Genomic DNA, 18601 nt, shown 5'->3' on the forward strand with positions numbered 1-18601 from the left:
TTCTTTCTTTCTTTCTTTCTTTCTTTCTTTCTTTCTTTCTTTCTTTCCTTCTCTTTCTTTCTTTCTTTCTTTCTTTCTTTCTTTCTTTCTTTCTTTCTTTCTTTCTTTCTTTCTTTCTTTCTTTCAATTTAGGTATTTATTTTGAGAAAGAGAGAGAGAGTTTGTGTGAATGCCAGAGGAGCAGAGAGAGAGGGGGAGAGAGAGAATTCCAAGTAGGCTCTGTCCTGTCAGTGCAGAGCCTGATGCAGGGCTTGATCCCTGGAACCATGGGATCATGACCTGAGCCAAAACTAAGAGTTGGAGGATTAACTGACTGAGCCAGCCAGGCACCCCAATAGCAGAGGCCATTTCTGTCTAAACTGGGGACACTGGTAATCAAGCCAGAGCTATATTCACTCATGAAAATGGCAAGAGCAGTATTTCTGAAGCTGAGCTTGGCAGCACAGTCCTAGAGATATATAGCAAGAAATGTGAATGCAGAGATACCTGAATAACTCCCACTAAGCAGTTATGGTGCTGACTGTCGTTGTCATACATTTGAATGAATGCATGTCATTCATTCAATGTCATCAAATATCATACATCTGAATGGAATCAAGGAAAGGGCCTGTGAGGACACCTGAAGATCTCTCATAAATCATTCTAAGAAATAAGAATTTATCTTAATGTTGCCTGACCTAAAGCATCTGTAGGATGTTTACATGAAAATCAGCAAAATGAACAACTTCTGAGGGGATTAATATATATGTGTATATACAGATAACAATATATGTATGTATACAGATAACTATATATGCACATATGTTTTTAGATTAATTCTGGCAGCATTAAACAGTGTCAAATTAATGCCTCTTTTCCCATAATGATTTTATTATATTTATATATTTTATATACATTTATGTAAGTATACATATACAGATTTACTTTGAAAACCTTAGGAAAAAAACTTGAAAATTCTCTACTTCCAAAAGTTCTATGTTGATACATTTATTAAGATGGAACAATACATTGTTTTTTCTTAAACATCTTTTTATTAAAAAAAAATTAATGTTTATTTATTTTTGAGAGACAGAACGTGAGTGGAGGAGGGTCAGAGAGAGAGGGAGACACAGAATCTGAAGCAATCTCCAGGCTCTAAGCTGTCAGCACAGAACCTGATGTGGGGCTCAAACTCATGAACTGTGAGATCATGACCTGAGCCAAGTTGGACACTTAACTACCTGAGCCACGCAGGCACCCCTAAACATTTTTTTAATGTTTGTTTATTTTTGAGAGAGAGAGAGTGTGAGCAGGGGAGAGGCAGAGAGAGAGAGAGAGGGAGACACAGAATCTGCAGGAGATCATGACCTAGCTGAAGTCAGATGCTTAACCTACTGAGCCACCCAGACACCCCATGGAACAACGCATTGGTAATGGTGTTTTATTTTTTCTAGGATTCCTCTTGCTGATGACACAATTCCTGTGTGAATCTGTTTACAAGATTCTGAAAGCTGAACAGAGAACTTTGGCACTGCACTGGGTAGGAAAAAGGTATATTCATAAAATACATAATGCACACCTTTGAAAAATCGATTAGTACACTTGCTACTTCACGAAACTGGAAAGTTTATATGCCTTCTCTTATTTTTTAAATTTATTTATAAGTAAAATACATGACGTATGCATAGAAAACTATAGTACATAATCTTTTATATTCAAATGATAACTGGATTTGTAATTATAATTTGGAAACTCATTATGAAGGTAATGTCTAAACTAGCAGATGATAGCAACATTTCTTTTAGTTTTCTTAATGAGATATACTTTTCTTGAAGTTGTGGAAGCTTTTTGTCTCCATTGAAAAACAGAGAAACATTAAAACATTTGTTCCTGCTTTTTTGTTGTTGCTACAAAGGAAATATTTTGGGTCACAATGGGTAGGTCACACATTTTATAAAAATTTCCATTGGCTATTAAGTACCCTGGGGTATGCTTTTGTAAACACACATACAAAAATGCAATTTTGCTCAGGCCAAACAGATATTTTTTCAGTTTGCTTGGCAAAAATATTTAGTGGGCATCTATCCGTGAGTGCATTTATGAAATGCTTGTTTGTCTTTTCAAAAAAAGTTACACTCTGGGAACAGGAACTGAAAGTTTGACCACAGACCCACACTTGAAAATCCTTTTATTATCCCCTGGCTGACTATCATGTGGGTGACATCAGAAAAGGTTGGAGGTAAGGGAGCCTTTGTTTAGAAGTTTGTCACGAATAAGATGGAAAAGGAATTCTTTTTTTGTTTTTCCTAAAATGAATTATGGAAAAATAATCTTTTTGCATAGTGGACTAAAACTTATTAGCTAATCGACTCTTAAGGTCTTATGACTTATGTTTGTAGAACTTCAAGATGCAAGTTTATTTGTGAAAACCGTTAGAATCAATTGTGTTGGTTAACTTCTTTAAAAATTAATTGTTAAAACTTAAATAATATCCTTAAAGTATCTATAAATAAGACTTCATATTTTCATAGACAAATCAAACAATATAATATGGAAGAAAGCATAGTGAGTAATGGATTTTTATGCTAACAGAAGTGGAATAGGTCCAAATGGATTATTGCAAATATGAGACTTGTGTAGTTTTACAAGTGAAAACACCAATATCAATACAATTAAAAGGCAAGTGTAAACCTGGGGCTACTTCTAATAAATATAGTGAACATCACATGTAAACAGGTCTTAGTATCAGAAAGCACTAACATCTTAATTTAAAAGAGAAAATGTAAGGGGGCGCCTGGGTGGCTCAATGGGTTGAGCGTCCGACTTCTGCTCAGGTCATGATCTCATGGTTTGTGAGTTCAAGCCCCGTGTCGGGCTCTGTGCTGACAGCTCAGAGCCTAGAGCCTGCTTTGGATTCTGTGCCTCCCTCTCTCTCTGCCCCTCCCCCGCTCACGTTCTGTCTCTCTCTGTCTCTCAAAAATAAATAGATGTTAAAAAATAAATTAAAAACATAAAAGATAAAATGTAAGAACAAATAATTAATGAGGAATACAATTCTAATGCAGTATGCTAATAAGAGAAATGCAGAGTTATGCTCTACTTACTATCTAACCAGTAAAAAAAAAAAAACAAAAAAAACAAAAACGGTTTGGAAGGATAATGTTGTAACAAGAACGTGGGGAAGATGAGTACTTTTAATAATGTTGGGAAAAGGTTATATTTGTTCAACTTTTCAAGAAGTGATTTGGACATCTCTGATATGAGCCTTAATTAAATGTTTCCAAAGCATTCTACGTAAAATTTCCACTAGTTTGGAAATGATTTGATTATAGGTCATCTGAAATAGTTAAAAAAAAAGTAGACATGTGTATTTCTCTTTGCGAAGTCTGTGAAGTCTGTGTAGGCAGTTCAGAGCTGGTTGGATGGTTCCACGGTCATGAGGGACCCAGATCCTTCGTATCTTGCTCTGTTACTCTGAACACGGGACTGTTACCTAGTGTTTTAGAATATCCAGAATTGGTATTCCAGTAATCCTGTCCCTAGGCTAGCAACAAGAAGGAAGTATCAGTAGGAGAAGATCATGCTCCCTCCCTTTAAGGAAATCTTCTGGAAGGTATTGACATCCCTTCCATTTACATTTCATTGGCTAGAATGTCGTCATAACAACCAAGCCATGCTTAAAAAGGCTGGAAAATGTAGTTTTTATTCTGGGAGATAAGTCTGGGGAAGTTATTACAGTGAAAGAATAAGAGACTGGATATTGGGCCCAATTAACAGTATTTGGCAGTTTCACTTCCAGGAATCTAACTTAATGAAACAATTAAAGAAAGAGACAAAATTTATATAAATATATTTGTTCATTTTCATATATTTATGACGGGAAAATTTTGAGATTGACTAAATTATCCAGCATGAAGCAGTAGTTGGATAAATTTGGGTACATTTATTTTATACAGTCAATAAAATATTTTTAAAGAATTTTTAAGGACACACGAAATTATGCATAATACAATATTAAGTTAAACAAGTCAGAATCCACATTAAAGATACATTGTATAAATTTGTGTGTGTGCACACTTATGTACATGCACACACATACATTCACTTATACATATATATTGCAAATACATAAAATTGACAGAAAACAATACTTAAAAGTTAATACATCAAATATTATTAGCTCTAGATCATGGAATCATGACCAATTTTAATTTTCTTCATAGTTTACACAATTTTTTGAATAAGTATGATTTGATATTAAAATTTGAGACATAGAAGACATACGAAATTCCAAAAGGCTTATATGTTGCCTAATGTTCCTGTTAATAAAAATACTAAATATGTCTTTTCAAGGAGAGATGAAACAGCTTAGTGCCTATCCTTTTTGACTTTTTCCTGCAGTCAGGTTGCAATAAGTGTTCCCTCTCAGTAGAGCCATGTGGTAACTCAGAAATCTTGATCATATTACAGCCGACATGGGTTAGGGCAGATTGAGATACTGTGCTGCAGTTCAGTGGTGTGCGTCAAGCACATGGAAGTTGTTGGTAATAGTGCCTATTTGAAAGGCAAAGAGCAGAACATTTTAGAGACTTCTCTTTCTTGTGTATCAGTGAAAGAGGTTGAGTATTGCAGTTCTGGATTAAGAATGTTTCTTTGTGTGTGTACGTTAAGGAAATTTTAAAAGTGTTATGTTAACTTAGAATATTAAAGGAGTGAGAATTTAACTCAAAGCTAAATGAAAAATCAAATTAGAGAGCAGTTCATGAGAAATCCTTTGCAGAAATTAGAGTGAGAGCATTCCCGCCCCCCCCCCCCCCCGAACCTAAGCTGACTTGACTCTTTAGAACTTACAAGAGAACTATGATGTTGAGAGGCATAGACTTGGGAGACACACTGAGTTCCTGATTGCACCACTGATGGCTGTCTCTCTTGGGTATTATCCTTAGCCACCAATTCCTCATGTGTGAAATGTAAATAATAATAGAAGACACTGTACCATGCTAATATTTATCACATGGATACTGGTGTAACTGCACTGATTCAGCAGTGGTTTAAAGCTGAAACCGTTACTGGAGATAGAGTCACTTTGTAAATAATTGAAGTTTCAATTCAATAGGAAGATATAATAATTTAAAGCCTAAATGCCCACAATAACATAATCTCAAAATATATTAAGGATAAATTGCCAAAACAGCAAGGAGAAATAAGCAAATCCACAATAGCATTTTAACCTACTTTTAGTAATTGATGGAATAAAGTAGACAGAAAAAATCAGTAAGAATACAGAGTTGAAAGACAAAAGTAAGAAACTTGACCTCATAGACATATATAGAACCTGGCATACAACTGCAAAACACATATTATTTTGAAGAATACGTGGAAAAGTTATAAAAATTGGTTGTATGCTGAGTCATAAAATAGGTCTCAACCATTTTTAAAAGAATTGGAAATCTACCAATTTCATTAGAAATCAAGTTGCAAATAATTTTTAAAAATGTATAGCTAGAAAATAAGTTTCAAAATTCCAGAGAAATCACAATAGTAATTTTAAATATTATAAGGAAATTGAACTTCTTATATACAACAATTGTAGAATGCCTAAAAGAAGTACTTAATGGGAAATTTATATCTTAACTGTTACGAGAAAAGAGGGTGAAAATAAAGAGGCATTTCAAAAAAAAGCAAAAAGAAAAACTCAAAGTAATAAACAGTAGGAGTGAATTAAAGCAAGAGCAAAATTAACAAAGTGGGAAGTTGTCATATTTCCAAAATATTTGATTCCAGTATTCCAATTCCAAAAATTGATTGTTGTAAAAGATGAATAAATTTTCCAGTCCTCTGATGAGACCAGAGAGCAAGTGATAAAGGGCACATAACCAATATCAAGAATGACTGAAGCTATATCACAAGTGTGCACGTATTAAATAGCCAGTAATAAATATTATGAACGTTATGTTACCAAGTTTATATGGGTAAATATGAAGAATTGGATGAATGGTCAAATTCCTAGAAAAATACAGTGTAGCAAAATTTACTCAAAAAGAAATGGAGAACCTGAATAGTTCTGTAACCATTAAAGCAACCGAATTCAGTAATCAAAAATCGTCCTATAAAAAAAAATTCCAGACCCAGGTTGCTTCACAGACAAATTCAAGGAAGAAATAATTCTAATTTTACATAAGTTGTTTTTTAAAAAAACAGAAATGATAATCTCAAACTTACTTTATCAGGTTATGGAAACTTGGTACAAAACTTGGTAAGTATCACTTGAAAAAGTGCATTTACAGGGAAATTCCTCTCATGAATATAAATGGAAAAAAATATCAACCAAATATTACCAAACAAAAGTGATGATCACTGGGACACGTGGGTGGCTTCGTTAAGCATCCAACTTAGGCTCAAGTCATGATCTTACGGTTCATGGGTCGAGCCCTGATTGGGGCTACACGCGGTTGGTGTGGAGCCTGCTTGGGATTGTCTCCCTCTTTCTGACCCTGCTGTGTGCACGCTCTGTCTCTCTCAAAATAGATAAATAAACTTAAATTTAAAAAAAAGAAATGTAATGAAGTATTAAGACATTGCCATTAGATTGAATAGAAGGAAAATGTTTACAAGCTATGAATTATGAATATTTATGTATGTTTTCAAATGTGTTGCAATGTTAAAATATCCTTTTGCACATATCAACAATACCCACAAAAGGGCTTAGTTGAATATCAGATTTTATACTCCATTGAACAAAAATTACACAACAAAAGTAAGTACTTTACATAGATGTTGGGAATCCAAGATTTTGCAGCGGTAAATTGAGGATAGTGGTTAGTTAAACCATTGATAGCAGTTATTTTTGCTTTGCTTATCTCCTTCTGCGTTAACATTCTTTTAAAATGTCACTGCATTTATAGTTATTTGCTTTAACCATTTAGCTAGTTAATAATTTGTGATCCTGAATAGTTGTTATTTGTACATGACTTTTGGTCACCTTTCTCTTTTACTTGCAAATAAGCAAGCTCTTTGCTTTAACTATTTATCAAATCCAATCACTTTTTTTTCCTCAGTCACCCTAATATAGAGAGTAAAACTCTTTATTGCTTGAAAAAGGAAAATAATCCCAATATATTGCAAATTGTCAAGTGAGTTCTTTATAATTAAAGATTACTTTGCAATATACAATTTTTAAGGCATTTATCCCGACAGGGTTCACTGGCCTTTGAGCATGAGCCACTTTGTTGACAAATCTATCATCTAAATTGTGCAACATTAATGAGAACTCCAAGCAGCACAGTCTTACATTTTAATGTAGGTGGCAGTTTAAGGGAAAAACAACAACAACAACAACAACAAAAAACCACCACCAAAACAAAATATTGAATGTGATTGAAGTTGGTTTTAAAAAGGTCTGTCACCTGTGGATAAAAATGTGCATAACTCTGAACACATAGTAATTAGGAAGACTGAAAGGCCATAGGAAAATCCAACGACCCTTTGAAATATAAACACCAGTTATGATTTTTTAAAAAGGAAGGAGGCACTGATTTGTACATTTATATTAGTACAGGGCTTGTGATACTACTTACTTGTACAACTAATCGTCCATGCTCTACAACCTGACCCACAGTTCTATTGTACCATATGGTAGAACAGATTCAAAGCTGGTCTTTGATTTGAATCCCTTATTAATTAATAACTCATCATGTGATTATATATTTCCTGAATGGTATCAAATTTCTATATCTCATTCTTTTTAATAACCCTTGATATATCATTGTAGATCGTACTTTATTGTTGCACCTCAATTTCTGGAATATGTTCATTTTGATAAACTTTCAGCTTAGTTTTCTCAAGTTAATGAAATGTTGTAAGTAACAACACCATGAAAAGTGTGCTAACAGCCTATTAAATCTAAGGGCACTATACTTTTTTTTTTTTTTCCTACAGTTTATTTTGACAGAGGGATCATGGGCATGCGCATGAGCAGGGGAGGGACAAAAGGAGGGAATCTGTCAGCGCAAGGGGCTCCAACTCACGAACCATGAGATCATGACCCAAGAGCCAAAATCCAGTCAGACGCTTAACCGACTGAGCACTGTACTTGTATCATTTTTTTCCTTAACTCAAACTTATTTGTATAAATGCCTGATTATACTTGATCATCTTCATACTCTACCTACAAATCTCTAATATCCATCTGAATAGTTTTGCATAAAATTATTAAGCTTATTTTCTGGGTGTTTCGAATGTATGTATATATGCAGTGGAGGAATTTTATTAGCACAATTTGAATTGCAGAGTTCGTTTCAAAATGTATATCAATTTAAGTAACATAATGCAGTCATGTAGAGATGCTCCATTGTACTGGTCTTGGAACAAGATATTGCTCTTTGAGTAGCTATTGCTGATGTACTTGAAACAGCCCTAAAACGTCTGGCAGAAAGGAATGGTCTATGTATAATTCCTTTGGCTATGGCTTTCAGCTTCTGATTGATAAGGAATGATGAATGAGAATCATCCAAAAGTTATAGGAAATTTAGAGTTTATTACTTTTTAAAGTCAGATGATAATATATGTCTTAATAATTTAATAACAATGTTTGATCATTGTTCTCTTATTCAGCAATTGTTTATAATTAAGAGAATTTTTCCTTCCAAGTAAAATAATGGCATGAACTGTTGACCAGAAATTTTTTAAATGATGTATATAAGCAAGCCATTGTTTATTTTTGTGTCTTACTTTAGAACACTAAGCAACAGAGAAGCGGTTCTAACAATAATAATTTAATTTGAGAAAAAACCTTGAACCAAAACTGTCTCCATAGAACTTTTTCATAATTAGGTTATACATCTTCTCAATGGAAGAAGTCTTGCCCACGGTCACATTCTGTAAATGAAAATACATTTTGCATAAATTAGTGATGTTGAATTGCTGGGATTCATTATGAAGTGTAATAAATATTTCTTAATTTTTAATGTAATTATGAACCATGATGTTTTTTTTACTTTCCTAGATGATGCATGTATCTCGGCATCTTGTAGAGAATTAAAAAAAAAAAAACAAAACATATTTTATAGTGAATAATTGGTGTTTTAAAATATATGATGTGACATGACATAGCATAACATAATATAAACATGATGTTTGACCTGTAATTAAGGAATTTCATTCCCTCTTAAAGCTTTTTGAGGGGCGCCTGGGTGGCGCAGTCGGTTAAGCGTCCGACTTCAGCCAGGTCACGATCTCGCGGTCCGGGAGTTCGAGCCCTGCGTCAGGCTCTGGGCTGATGGCTCAGAGCCTGGAGCCTGTTTCCGATTCTGTGTCTCCCCCTCTCTCTGCCCCTCCCCCGTTCATGCTCTGTCTCTCTCTGTCCCAAAAATAAATAAAAAACAAAAAACAAAAAACAAAAAAAAACGTTAAAAAAATAAAGCTTTTTGATACAAGTGTCGTTTTAGGCATTTCAAATCTGTGTGAAAGGAATGGTTTAAGGACAATTTTCTAACTATTTAGAAAAAAAGTTAAATTCAATTCCTGTGCCATTACCAATATAAATTCTGGAAGGATTAAAGATTTAAATTTTTAATAGAAGACACTATAAGAGTATTAAGAGATAGTGTTGGTGAATATTTATGTAAGTGTGGGGAGGGTTAGAAGTTATTTTTAACCATTATACCAAAGGCAGAAGTCACAAAGAAAAATGTTGTTAGGTTTGATCACATAAACATAAAAGCTTTTTGGCTTCTTAAATGGTAAGGCTGACAAAACAAGCAAATAAGGAAATGAGAAATATATTTGCAATATATTAGGTTTATTGATATAAAGTGCTATTTTTGCTAAAACTATTGGAAATGTTATATATTCAATGTATATAAATAAAATATAACTTAAACTGCTTATAAATTAATAGAAAAGTAGAAAAATAATTTGAATATTCAGTTAATAGGATTCAAATGGGGATTAAACATATCAAATGTTTGATTTTTGTAAAATTCATGAAATACAAATCAGTTGAGATAGTTCATTTAGCAAATTAGAAAAGATGAAAAATGCTGCAATAACCAATGCAGACAAGATTGCAGTGAGATTAGGCCTGTCCTTGACTGAGGCTGGTGGTGTCATTTGCATCCCTGCACCAAAGATTCGTTTCACACAGTACACATTAAAATCAGTTAATGTTGATGTTTGTGCTTCTAGGAAGTTAGTTAACGTTTCATATATGGTGTTTATAGTAACATAAAATTGGAAACAATCAACATAGTTAAATTGGCTCTATGTTAAAAAAAAATTGTGTGTATATGTGATGGAATATTAATTTCATGTAAAAATGATGTAGGGGCACCTGGGTGACTCAGTCGGTTAAGCATCCAACTCTTGATTTTAGCTCAGGTCATGATCTCATGGTTTGTGAGATCAAGCCTTGCATCAGGCTCTGTGTTGACAGCATGGAGCCTGCTTGCAATTTTCTCTCTCTCCGTCTCTGTCTGCCTCTCCCCTGCTTGCATTTGCTCTCTCCATCCCTCTCTAAAATATATAAAATGAAAAAAAAATTAAAAATGATGGATGTAATAACATGGGAAGCCAGAACCTGGGCAATGGTAAATATTTATTGAGTGGATATGTGGGTACATGCACGCACACGAACACACACACACACAGAGGTGTGTGGATCATGCATAGAACAAAAGTTCTGGAAGAAGATATGAAAAATGCAGAAAGGATATGTCTAGATTAAAGAACTATGGCTGATTTTTAAAATTTTCACCTTTTTGATTACATGTATTAGTTGCCTTTGTTTCTTTCTTTTTAAAAAACATTATTTATTTATTTTGAGAGGGAAAGTACAAGTGAGGGAATCCAGAGAAAAAGGGAGAGAGAGAAAATCCTAAGCAGGCTCTGCACTGACAGCACGGGGCCTGACGTGGGGCTCAAACTCAAAAGCCATGAGAACATGACTTGAGCTGAGACCAAGAGTCAGATGCTTAACCGGCTGAGCTACCCAGGTGCCCCAGTTGCCTTTCTTCAATAAACATATATTACTTTTATTTCAAGGAAAGATGCATGTATTTTAACTGTATGCATCCATGTACTAATCCATACATCAGGAACTTTCCCCCTGCATTTTCTTCTTGGAGTTTTACAGTTTTAGGTCTCATGTTCAAGTCTATGCATTTTAAGTTAATTTTTGTGAATGGTGTAAGATAAGGGCTCAATTTTATTCTTCCGCTTGTGGTTGTCCAGTTTTCCCAGCACCATTTAATAAAGAGAGGATCCTTTTCTCACTGAATATTTTTGGCTCCCTTGTCAAATATTAGTTGACTCTATCAGCAGAGATTTATTTATGGGTTCTCAATTCAGTTCCATTGGTCTTTGTGTCTATTTTTATGCCAGTACCATACTGTTTTAATTACTGTAGCTTTGTAGTATAGTTTGAAATTAGGAAGTGCGACATCTCCAGCTTTGTTCTTTATCCTCAGTATTGCTTTGGTTATTTGGAGGGTTTTTTTTTTTTTTTTTTGGGTTGTTGTTCCATACAAATTTTAGGGTTGTTTTTCTATTTCTGTGAAAAATGACATGGGAATTTTGACAACGATAACATTAGTACTTCATATGTAGTTTTTCTAATGAGAGCATTTTCTATATACACAGATTGCTGTATAAACATATTTAAGTTCTTTGTACTGAGTTTGAATTGGGAAAAAAATCAAGAGGAAAAGTGTTTTTCAGAATTTTTAATACATTAAAGTCTATGCGGTTAGGATAAAATGCTATAACACTGCCAACATGTTTATTCAGGGTTTATTCATAAAATTCAGTTCTTCATGTTGTGCTAACTTTTGCCTTCATGTGAATTCCACTTGGTCCCATTATTGCTGAGAATAATACCCCAGAAATAAGATTTTTAGAATCCTTTGAAAATAAATTCTAAATCTTATATAATGGACCATAGATACTATTCCTTGTTAAGATATTTGCTTTGGGGCACCCGGGTAGCTCAGTTGGTTAAGCATCTGACTCTTAATTTTAGCTCAGGTCATTGTCTCACAGCTCTGAGACTAAGCCCCTCTTTGGGCTCTGGGCTGACAGCGTGGAGCCTGCTTGAGATTCTCTCTCTCTGCCCCTCCCCTGCTCTTGCTCGCTCTATCAAAATAAATAAATAAACACTTAAAAAATATATATTTACTGGGGCACCTGGTTGGCTCAGTCTGTTAAGTGTTGGACTTCGGCTCAGGTCATGATCTCACAGTTCATTAGTTTAAGCCCCGCACTGGGCTCTGTGCTAACAGCTCAGAGCCTGGAGTCTGCTTCAGATTCTGTGTCTCTCTCTGCCTCTCCCCCACTTGCATTCTGTCTCTGTCTCTGTCTCTGTCTCTCTCTCTCTCTCTCTCTCTCTCTCTCTCTCAAAAATAAATAAATGTTAAAAAAATTTGAAAACATTTGCCTTTTAAAAACCATCATTAAATTCTTCCAGTACTGTTCTATTGTTTCTATAGTCACTTTTCTTTAATGACACAGTTAACTCATTATTGTGAGCATAAATCATGTCCCTGAATTTACAGATGTGTCTACAGTTGGATTTTTTAAAGTCTCCTGCACTTCCCCCTTTATTCTCATTTTTATAACCAAACACCTCAATGAAAAAGTGATTATTACACCCATTGGATGAAGCAGATTATTAAAATAAAGTAAAATATATTTGATAAATTGTTCAGATGAACTTGTCTTTTTTGACTGAAAGAAACTTTTATAAAATGAATTCTATGTTCTTCCATTACTAACACACCTCAGTTAGATACTTAAATAAGTGAACTTTGGTGCATAACCCCTTTTTTTCTATTTTTAAACTTTATCTGTACTGAAATAAAGTACAGGTAAATATTTTAATTTTAGGAATAGGAATAACTTTTCAAAAATAGTGTTTTTAAAAGAAAATTTACACATTATGACCAGCAACTTTAAAAAGGAGTAACACTTCTAGAGACTTAAAAGAACTCAAGATATTGATACACCCTTAAATAACAAATATCAAAGTATTTATGTAATATCATTGGAATACAGAATAATAGGGTAAACTGTACAGAAAAGGAAGGTCAAATCTAATTTTAACCTTTATATTTATTAACAACCATTGTGTTTTCTTTATTTATTCCCCCATCTTTCCCTTTTGTTTTAGAAGTATTGTTATTGAAAAGGAAGGAACACTAATGTCAGAATTATATTAAAAATCAGACCTCAAGACTATCTGTGAGGCAGAAATAATCCAACTATTATTTCTGGTATAAAAAGTTTTTTGAATAACATCACTTGCCCAGAAGCTTTTTTCCAACCTAATAACTCTTGGAATTATGATCTAAAATTTCAAGAGGATTAAGGCTGCATAACTCCTAGAAAGTACAGGTGTGCAGGAATGTGACCAGAGGTGAAATCTGATTTAAAATTTCTTTGAGAAAGCACTAGTTTGAAACAGTAGCCTGAGAAAGTAGAATACTATACATATAAATATTGCTTAGCAAGCTTCTCTTAGTTAAACATATATTAAGTACATGCACAGCAGTCTCCAAGATGGTCATTAACTAGGGTTTTAGTCTATTTTCTCGATTTTAACCATCTGCTTTCAATTCTTCTTGAACAAAATTAGTCAGAATGGACAGAAATAAAGTTCAACACATTCTATATTGGTTCATCTTATTTTTAGTGATTTCTTTATGAGTCAGTTTGGTGGCAGCATGGGATGCATGCCCCGTATGTTGATGGAAACCCATGTTAGGTGTGCCTACCATTTATCTGTCCACTCCGGCATTTTATCAGAGGTTGTATAAGGAGTTGGATTGAAAAGAAGGAAGCAAAGATGCATCTCTGTGTGACAGTCATACCATAATGTGCCAAACATGATACTGGTTGCTGCAGAAGATACAATAATAAGTAAAATGAGATCCTGGGCTTCAAAAGTGCTAGAAAGTGCTGGGGTGCAGGTGGGGGTGAGGAAGCAAAAGTATATCAGTCCCTCTTTTATTTATTTATTTTTTTCAATACATGAAGTTCATTGTCAAATTGGTTTCCATACAACACCCAGTGCACATCCCAAAAGGTGCCCTCCTCAATACCCATCACCCAGCCTCCCCTCCCTTCCACCCCCATCAACCCTCAGTTTGTTCTCAGTTTTTAAGAGTCTCTTATGCTTTGGCTCTCTTCCACTCTAACCTCTTTTTTTCCCTTCCTTCCCCCATGGGTTTCTGTTAAGTTTCTCACCAAACTCCACACCTGAAAAACAAATAACCCAGTGAAGAAATGGGCAAAAACATGAATAGACACTTCTCTAAAGAAGACATCCGGATGGCCAACAGGCACATAAAAAGATGCTCAACGTCGCTCCTCATCAGGGAAATACAAATCCAAACCACACTCAGATATCACCTCACGCCAGTCAGAGTGGCCAAAATGAACAAATCAGGAGACTATAGATGCTGGAGAGGATGTGGAGAAATGGGAACCCTCTTGCACTGTTGGTGGGAATGCAAATTGGTGCAGCCACTCTGGAAAACAGTGTGGAGGTTCCTCAAAAAATTAAAAATAGACCTACCCTATGACCCAGCAGTAGCACTGCTAGGAATTTACCCAAGGGATACAGGAGTACTGATGCATAGGGGCACTTATACCTCAATGTTTATAGCAGCACTCTCAACAATAGCCAAATTATGGAAAGAGCCTCAATGTCCATCAGCTGATGAATGGATAAAAAAATTGTGGTTTATATCAGTCCCTCTTTTAAAAGGCAGAATGCAGAGGGTCAATGTCTCTCTTCTGAGTACTTAGCATCCAGATGTGGTCTTTGCTAGGCATGCCAGTTTTCTCAAGATGGGAGACAGCTTGCAACTAGTTTAATCATAGGCATTTGATTTAGTGTTTGGCCATGTATAGTATCTGAACTCCACTTCTTTCAGAGAAAACAATTTCAAATCTGTTGCCCCACAGCATCTAGGAGAAACCCAGTGGCAACAAGCAATATTTACGGAACATGGTTTGAGGGATATGCAATTCTTTTGAGATGCTCCAAAGTCTACCTCTGAACTAAGCCAGAGATGCAGAGGTATGTCCCTGAATACTTTCCAATAGCCCCAAGTAAATGCCCTTTATGACCTCTGCTTTAGCGTGGTGTCATAGGTCCAGATTGAATGCTGCTATAAGAGCCCAAAAAATGCACTATGACTACCAAGAGTTGTGCTGCAGAAATCTTTCATTGCAACCTATAGCATCCACTCTCTAAAACTATTTGGGAGAAATTTCTGACTTCTTTTACCAGTTATGCTGCCACCAAGTAGTTGGTCTGTTTTTATCTAATGATACCTATGAGTTGTGTAACCGACTTTTAATTGATGTTCTCTGTTGTATTTCCTGTATCAGAAGAGGAAGTGCTTTCATGGACAGGGGGTGAAAGCCATGGAGAACAAGTGGGAATCCAGAAAGACATAGCTAAAACCATAATATCTGAGTTGGGTCTTGAATGGTGGAAATAAGGAGAGAATTGAGACAGCATGATCAACGGTGTAGAGTAAAAACTGTGTAGTTCTATTTGGCTTAGAAATATCAAGGCAGTAGTACATTTCACATTGTCAAATTCAACCTGAGGAGCTTATGTGTAATCTTGTCTAATTTGATGAATAGTAAGATGGCATTGATTTTTTTTCCCCCATGGGGGAAATGTCAATATTTAGCATGTTTTGTCCAATCTCATAAAGATTTCTCTGATGTGTATTATGGTATGGGTTTTGGGGGAGAATAGGGAATATTGGAATTCAAGAGACCAAAAATAAAATGTGATATCAGTTCCCCAATAGAAACAGGGTAGATGTATTTCCTGAGCATGGCTGTTGATAGCCATGGCATATCTAAGTAATATAATTTTGACTGAATGATAGATACTTCACTATAGAGTCATTTATAGTTCATGTACTCTTTGTTCACACTGAGTCCATCAGCTAGCTGTCTTTCCTTTTTTTTTTTCCTGTTCTTTCTTTCTCTCTTACCTTTTGTTAAATACGGTATTATCCTGAGTAGATATCGTCATTGTATAAAGTATGTTTTTCTTTTTTTTTTTTTTTAAATTAATCTTTATTTATTTTTGAGAGAGAGACAGAGTGTGAGCAGGGGAGGAGCAGAGAGAGAGGGAGACAGAATCCAAAGCAGCCTCCAGGCTCTGAGCTGTCAGCACAGAGCCCGATGCTGGGCTCGAACTCACAAACCGTGAGATCGTGACCTGAGACGAAGTCGGGCGCTCAACCGACTGAGCCACCCAGGCGCCCCATAGTATGCTTTTCTTTTAATTGAGGTATAAATGACATATAATATTATGTTAGTTTCAAGTTTGCAACAAAAGGATTTGATATATGTATATATTGCAAAATGATCACCACAATAAGTCTAGTTAACATTGGTCCCCATATGTACCTATAAATTTTTCTGTGTGATGAGGACATTTTTTAAAGTTTATTTATTTATTTTGAGAGAGAGTGAGCGAACGTGGGAGAGAGAGAGAGGGAGAGAGAGAATCCCAAGCCAGCTTTGCATTGGCAATGCAAAGCCTGACATGGGGCTCGAACCCACCAACTGTGAGGTCATGACCTGAGGCGAAGTCTAGAATCAATCACTTAACTGATTAAGCCACCCTGGCAGCCCTGTGATGGGGACTTTTAAGATATATCTTAGCAACTTTCAAATGTAGAACACCATGCTATACGTGATATCCCCATGACCCATTTATTTTATTTTATAACTTAAGTTTGTGCTTTTGGACCTCCTCCAGCTAAATTTTTTGCTAAAAATTTCAGTCATATTTATTTAAGCATTGCAAAAGGAGAATAGTAAGGTATAAAAAGAAAGTTACAAAATGTACTCTTGTTTTAGGTATACAATAGTTATTTTTTTCTCTAACATTTAGTATTTCTTATTCTTTCCCATTCTGCACTGTATTTTATTTTTAAGTTTATTTATTTTGAGAGAGAGAGAGAGCAAGCAGAGGAGGGGCAAAGAGAGGGAGAGAAAGAATCCCAAGCAGGCGCCAAGCTGTCAGCGCAGGGCCTGATGTGGGGCTCGAACTCATAGTTACTTCTCTTACAGTTAAATCCATGAAAAACCATTTGACCAGATCTTTTGAGAGTTGACCTCCTTTCTGCTGAGACAGCTTTTACTCTCTTACTTGCTACCCCCCCTGCCACTTACCCCCTCCCCACCATGCCTACTCCTCCAAGTTGTTCTTCCTGTCAGTGAGGTAGGGCCTTTTTGCTGTCTTTCCCATGTTTATTATTTCTGCTCCTCTCCTTGCACTTGTAATTCTATTTGTAAGTTATTTTTTTTATTTTACTCTTATTACCACTTTTGAATCTCTAATTCATTATTGAAAGTCAAATTCAATACCAAACTTCTTCAGGATGACTTCTCTGTAAAGAACAAGCAAAATAAAGTTTCCCTTCCTTGCTAAAAGTTTATTTTACGGGATTATGGAATCTAAGACGTGCAAGATGATATTAGACAATATTATTTAGGCTGGTTCAACCTCACAACCACTGCAGAAAATCTTTTATATTGTTCATTATTGATCATTACCTAACTTAAGTGTTTTTAGTGATAGATATTCATTGCTTATCAAATCAGCTTGATTCATTGTTGGATGCCCCTGATACTTAGATTTTTTTTCCTTTTAATAAGTCACATTTTTCCTTCTTCTAGCATCATTGATCTTAGATCTTTCATTTAATCTATTTTATTGATTGTATTCCATTTAGCACTTTGTAGTATGTTAATTGTGTGGTTCTCAAAATTCTGTCCTTTCAGTAAGTCTGACAACTCCTTTTAGCTAGGAATCATAATTTATACTTCTGTATTTCTTCAGTGCCTTACATACTACTTAGCATAGACTAGCTATGTAGTAAATACTCAATACATGTGTGTGTCTGTGTGTGTGTGTCTGTGTGTGTATAAATCAAAATGGATTTTTCTTATGTTAACCTAGCATTTACACACAGTGATAACAGTGCCAAAGCCAAAATAATATCCAACATTTGCAAAACTCATTTCTGTCTCTTCTCCACGTCCACCACAGTTTCACTTTGACTGTATTGGATGCTTCCTAAGATGTCCAGTGTATTTTTATGTCATACTTTTATGATGAGTTTTTCAGATATATTAATACATTTTGCTCTTTAGGAAACACAGTCACAAATCTCGATTTATTACCTATCGAATGGACACCTGCATAGGAGAGTATCTTAGCTCCTGGAGAAGTTAGATTGTCAGATCTTGACAGCCATTCATTAGCTGTGCGATCTTGGACGACTTCCTTAACTACTCATTGCTTAGTTTTCCTATTTCTAAATTCGAGATGATAGTACCTATTTCATAGAGATTTGAACATTAAATGAACTAATGTATATGAAGTATATAGAACACATATCTCGACTTTAGTAAATGTTATTATTGTTAAAATGTACTCACCCAGTATCTGAAAAAAATTCATAGCTAAGATAATATAGGAAATAGCTCTAATGATCCCTAGTGATCATATTTACTCTCATGTATTTTCTAAAATGACATAGACCTTAAATTTTTAAAGAGAAATTCATATGATTTTCCTTTTCAG

General features: G+C 35.0%; 1 protein-coding gene across 7 annotated transcripts in view; it reads left to right on the plus strand.

Moving 5' to 3' along the window:
• The window catches only part of SOX5 (SRY-box transcription factor 5), a 1021040-nt gene that overhangs the window by 282402 nt on the left and 720037 nt on the right, over positions 1-18601 (plus strand). For 6 of the 7 annotated variants that reach the window (XM_040488995.1, XM_040488992.1, XM_040488993.1 and 3 more), the window contains one exon: positions 1434-1530. The exons of the other annotated variant lie outside the window; for it this stretch is intronic. The gene's annotated coding sequence lies outside the window, so the exon portion shown is untranslated. The remainder of the gene's footprint in view (positions 1-1433; positions 1531-18601) is intronic. 7 annotated transcript variants of the gene reach the window in all.

This window comes from Herpailurus yagouaroundi, unplaced genomic scaffold, assembly GCF_014898765.1.
Source record: "Herpailurus yagouaroundi ecotype Mexico unplaced genomic scaffold, PumYag 166, whole genome shotgun sequence".
NCBI classification, from domain to species: Eukaryota; Metazoa; Chordata; class Mammalia; order Carnivora; family Felidae; genus Herpailurus; species Herpailurus yagouaroundi.